This window comes from Cygnus atratus, chromosome 24 (assembly GCF_013377495.2).
Source record: "Cygnus atratus isolate AKBS03 ecotype Queensland, Australia chromosome 24, CAtr_DNAZoo_HiC_assembly, whole genome shotgun sequence".
NCBI classification, from domain to species: domain Eukaryota; kingdom Metazoa; phylum Chordata; class Aves; order Anseriformes; family Anatidae; genus Cygnus; species Cygnus atratus.
Window position 1 is genome coordinate 728,729 of NC_066385.1, and position 6,046 is coordinate 734,774.

The window sequence follows — 6,046 nt, forward strand, 5'->3', positions numbered from 1 at the left end:
TTTAAACACTCTCTAATTTTGTCCCTTGGTGCTGGTATGTGTAATAATCCCGCTGATCCATATTCATATCCCCTCAGCCTTGCAACTCCTGGAAAGATTTCAGATCTCAGGAAATCATTTTTTTTTTTTTAAAGAACTGAGTATCCATAATATTTTTTATTGTCATTAATGCAACATGATTTCAGCCCCTTTAATTATCACAGGACATCGTTCCCATCCTATTTAAATAATTGATTGACTTAGAGCCCACTAATACGAAACCATCAACAAGTATTTAATTGGATCGTCACTCGATCCTGGCTCCGTGCAGCGCACCCTGTTACCGATGAATCAGTTCGGCATCTTCCTGCTCATGAAACACTTCTGGCAGCTCAGCAGGACCGTGGCCATGTGCTTTCCCTTCCAGGTAGGCGTATCGTGCCTGGTGCGATACCCATGTGGGCCCGTGGCCCCTGCCTGGGGATGCGGAGCAGGGAGAAAAGCACCTTGGGGGCAGCGGAGGTGTGCAAATTTGTCTGTGTTTTCTGTCGGCAGCAGTCAGGAGGGATGTCTGACATTTGCATGCAGGCCAGCCTCACCAGTCCTGCATTAACCTCGGCTCTCACTGATGTGCACAGCAGGCTCCAGCCCCACTTTGCAGGCACTGAACGTGCAGACCCAGGGGCCTCCTGCCCGCGCTATGAGAGGAAGAGGAGAGCGAAGCTGCATGGGCTGGGGCATTGAGGCCAGGCAGGATGGGGCTGGCAGCAGCCTCTTGCTGCTGGCCTGGATTAAAACTGGAAAAACCCTTCTGTTGGAGAAAGGAGAGCCTTGGCAAAGACCACTTCTCCCAGGAGCATCTTTCAGTGGCTCTGGCCCCGCAGGCAGGAGCGTGCCAGAGCAGCAGCCAGGCAGCGCAGGGGATGCTTTCAGCAGAGCAGCTCTTGCTTTACAGCTCTGGGGCTCTGGACCTGGAGGTAAAGGATCAGGACCCCATGAGATGGGGGCAGGGGATGCCAAATGGGCCAGGAGAGCAAGTGCTAGATCACGGATTTAATGTGTTCCTGCAAATGTCAACAAAATTATACACATATTTTCATTTTTTACTTATTTGACCCATTAACTAACTACAAAATTTCTCAGTAATCCCCAGCAGATAAGCATCAAAGACCAGACCTATGGTCCTGGTTAATCCCTTTATCATGAAGTAATGCTACAGAAATCAAATACCAGCAGTAAATCGGGAGATTAACAACAAGCTGGGAAATGCTCAAATTAAATTGCAATCTCCCTTGCTGCTTTGCACAAGCCGACGGTGCCATTTCTGCTCCAGACACTGCAGCCTTCCCAGCAGGAAAACAAGGTTAGAAATCACTTTATAGAAATGAGAATATACTTTAATCCCTGATCCTGTCAGTAAATAGTCTGCCCAGAGCGAGCTGGAGCCCATGCAGCCCTCCCCAGCCCTGCATGCCTTTGGCCTGGGGGTGGCAGAGCTGCCAGTGCTTCCAAACGTGCTGGGCAAACCAAAGCTGGAGAGGGTCTGTTCCAGCAGCGTGGGCTGTGCCCTGGCTCCACTTTTATTACACCGTAACATCCAAATTAATATTTTATTCACTCCCTTAAGAACATCCCCACAAATGCACATTTTAATAAAACATGAGGCTGCGTTTTTGGCAGAGCCATCTAATGCTTCAAACAATGCCATCACAGTTTATTAACCAGAGCAAACACTGGGCAGTTGTACTTTTACTAAGTCACAGCATGTGCGCAGCAACAGGAGGGTGCCCGCAGCAGGGCCGCGCCAGGAACAGGGCTGGGGCTGCCTCTGCCTCTCACCCTGGGCAGGGGCATGGGCATGGCCTCGCTCCGACAGGGCTGCGCCTGCTCCTGGGCATGACAGAGGGAAAAACGTCCCCAGTTTCTTAGCAAGAGATGCTAGCAAACTTCAAAATGTTAAGCCTCAGGTACACATGCAAACATGCACCAGTGCTGAAGCCGCTGCGTGTACCTTCCCCTGGAAGCAGGACGAGGCGCACTGCTCTGGCTCTGATACGCTGGCTGGTTTTCTACATTCCTAAATGTGGCACTGGAGCTGCATGGTGAATCTTTTCTGTAGCTGCGGTGATTCTAGCAAAAATCTTGTGGCTTCTGGAAAAGACAAAACTTTTTCTTGTCCTTGTTTGAATCCATTGTAAAAGCAGCAATAAACCAAATGGCCAGACAGGAGCAAGCTGAATGGCAGCAGTGGGATGGAGGTGGCAGAGGTTACTTCTCTCTTCCTGCTACAAGGAAAAGAGATCCAATTAAGTCTGAAAGGAAGAAATTTAAAGGCAGTAAAAGAAAATGTTCCTCCAGCCCTAAACTGGGCTGTTGAACTCATCATTGCAAGAGGCCACCGAAGGCAAGTCTTTGGCGAGGTGACGGAGGGGGCGATGCTGGCAGGAGTAACAAGGGTGGCAACAGCAGCAGCAGCAAAACTTTGGGGAAAGCAAACCGATTTTGGGAAGGGGACAGGCCCCAGCCCAGCACAGAGCAGCCTCAGCCGTCACTCACCAGGGGCTGCAGGAGGGAGAGGCACCGGGGCAGTCGTGCTGTGGAGGCAGCAGCTCCCCGGCTGCGCCACACCAGGTGGGGCGAGCTCCCTGCCACGAGCTCCCAGCCGCAGCATCCCTCGGACAGCTCCTGCTCCGAGCAGCCCCGCGCTGCTGCTGATAGGTAGCACTGATTTATAAAGCAGAAATAAATGAGCCTGCTCTGCAATTTCACCTAATTTTTTCTCCCATTTCAATTTTCCGTCTCTCAGGGTTATGCTGGATGGTTAATTATGTTTCCATCTTATTTCTCAGATAATACACCCCCTCGTACTGCATGTCGTAGCTGCTCTAAGGGTCTCATTTTACCTTTCATTTCACCACCTAGCACAGCTCTAAATTTAATCAGCTTGTAATTTTTGGTATTTTATACATTATGCCTTTATTATTGTGAAGTAAAACGGAATCCTAGTCTTTTAATTCACCCTCTAATAATTCTCTGCCAAACCTTAATACAAAGGGCTTTTTTTTTTCCCTGAAGACTAATTGAATAGGGCATAATTATAATACCCAGGGAGATGATACTGAGAGCACCTTAACTGAGATGGTTTCCAGCAACTAACGGCCCCTCTGGCGACTTACAGACCTCGGCAGCTCAAACTCCCCCGGCGGCTCATGCGCTGTGTGGTAAGGCCATGCTCAGCAGGGGCTTGGCTGCGCCACTGCCCCTGGGACCCTCCCTGAGAGCAGGGAGGTGGAACAGCCTCTGCAGCTCCCTCTGGGAAGCGTTCACCTGTCAGGAGGGGAGCCGGCAATTTTCAGTATTTGTATACTTTGCTTTGACAGTGGTATACAACAGGCAAGGTCAGCACTCAGCAGAGACACCAAGGGGCTATTTATTCCCTAAACCATGTATTGCAGTAAGTGAAAAATAAGTGCTACGGGTGGCTATTACGTGGACAATAAAATGTTTCTATATCAATGTAGGTGTCAAGCTCGGTGCTTCTGTGGAGTGGATCCTTACAGTTACGGGCCACTACAATTATGCTTAGCCAAGCAGGGACGCTCCCAGCAGTTGATGGACGGAAGTTGTGTTTGTTATTATAAATAACAGCCTTTCACAGCGCATTTGGCAGATGGGGTTTTGGGCAGGGGGCGGCCTCCAGGTGGGGACTGTACAAATCCAGCCTGACCTGGAGAGGGGGGACAGGGACACCACCCTGGGGCAGCGGGGATGGGGTGCGGGACGTGCTCAGCAAAGCGAGTCCTGGAGACCTTAATGCTCATCGTTTTAGGATCGCTATGAGCTCATAAGGCTCTGCTGGCCAGAACAGACATTTTTCTTTTCCTCATATGGGCTGCATTCAATATTGGAGGGAAGCAGGTATTAAACCAGCACTCGCCAGCCCTAGAGCCCAGTGATCGTTTGAACTAATAGGGAACAGCTGCAGGTCTGGCTGGAGACAGGCATGTGGGCATTTCCAGGTGCAGCTCATCTGCGGTTGAAGATCTGCCTCCAAAACTGAGCCAATTCAGTGGAGATCTGCTTGGAGGGCACCGCAATTGGTGCACCCTTTGCAGCTCATGCACACTGCATGCACACATGCAGCTCATGCACACTGATGCATGCCAGCACCGGCAGGGCTGCAGGACCCGTGCTCAATGGGGCTTTGCACAGGGTCTAACGAGCTCCATGGCCTCAATGAGCCTCTGCCTGCTGCTGCCTTCCAGGCCTGCTCCACATTCACGCACTTATGGCATCTCTCTGCTTAAATGTCCCTGACCAGAATTCACTCGTACACAGATTAGTCCTAAAAGCCTTGGCAGCAGTAACTGCAGCAAGGAATAATAATGCCAGGGAAACATTGGGAGCAGACCCGAGGGCACGTTCCATGCTTGTGCAGACAGTGAAGTCAGTGCCTGACCTGAGGAGGAGAATCAATTAAAACTTCCAGCTCCATTAGCAGCTGCAAAGGGCAGAGTGAGGAGCAGACAAAAGAAGCCCCTCCGCACTCACAGAACCTGAGGACAGCGATGAAATGCCATTTTCCAGCCAGCCGGATCGAGCCTGAAAGCACAGAGGGATCCAAACGAGCTGCTCCCTGTCCCCCCCATGGCGTCGGCTGCCCAGGACACCAGGCAGGGGAAGGGGCTGCAGAGCTGCTTTTTCACACACCCCCAGTGCTGAGGGATCTCTTGCTGGTTATTCTGAATTTGCTTCTTTTTTCCACCCTCCCTTTGCTGTTAACAAAGCAAGACGAGATGTCCCAGATGTGGCTCTGCGGCTGGGGGCACACAAAGCTGCCGGCGTTGTTCCTGCGTCCCCTCAGCCCGTTTCTGCAGGGACGGAGGCTCTGCTGCGCGTCTCTCCTCCAGGAGCTGCCATGTCCTGCTCCCGCAGCGCTCGCCCGCGCGCCAGCAGCGTCCTGCTGCCCCTCAGCCCACTCCAGCCAGCACCACGAACATCAGCAGAAGCTGTTGACAAAACACGCGAGCCCTTTGCTGGTAACAGAGGAATCGCGCGGGGCTTTTAACAGAACAAGCGTTCTCATGGTGCTGGCGGCACGTCGTGGCTGTGACACCGGAGCGGGAGCGGAGAGGTCAGCTCTGGTCAGATCCCGGCGTGCTGAAACAGAGAGGCACAGGAGAACTCATCCCTGCGGCAACACCAGCGAAATCGGGACGAGAAGCAACCCGCTGCGCACAGCCCAAACTGTTCCGCTGCGGATCGGCTAAATGAAAGAGTATGCCTCCTTAATGCAACGTGTAATTAGAGAGCGTAAGTCACAGCCAAAAGATTTTATTGAGCCGGAGAATTAGGCAGTTGCATGAGTAATGAGACTAGCCGGGGCTGCAGGAGCCAGGTGGCTCCAGGAGGATGCGGTGCCTCGGGGACCAGCCGCAGCCCCGCTCCGTGCCCCACGGCACACAGGGGGGGTTGGGGGTGAGCCCCCAGCCCCAGGCAGCACAGTGCGAGCTGTGACCAGCCCCGAACCAGCCGGGGACCTGCAAAGGCACCGCTCCCTGCAGCTTCTGTCTTTTGTGGTCCCCCTTGCAAATCCAAGGCAATGGGGCAAATGCGACATGAATTTATCCTGTAAGGAAACCTGTGCTGGACAACACAAATATAAACAACAGACCTGAGGGATCTTTCCCTTACCTTTGACTTACAAATCGGCCTCCACAGAATTAAAATCTCTACTCTCATTCAAAACACATTCTTCCTTCTTAGCCTCTCATTGAAGGAAGTGAAAGAAAGCCTAAATCCTGCGTACTTTAAAAACACAAAGGACTGAAAAGCCCAGCAAAGCAATTTGATGCATAGGAAAACTGGTGCATAAACATCTCTGGTCTGATGACAACAAAAATCACTTCTAAGCGTCTGAGCCGCTAACAACGCTGTGTTTCTCAGCCTCAAAGCACCGCGTCCATCACACAAAACGCTAGCACTAACCTCTGCTGACCCCGGCATAACACGGGGAGCCCCGCAGGGCCAGGCAGCCACCCCAGACCCCCCAGCTGGAAAACCAGCA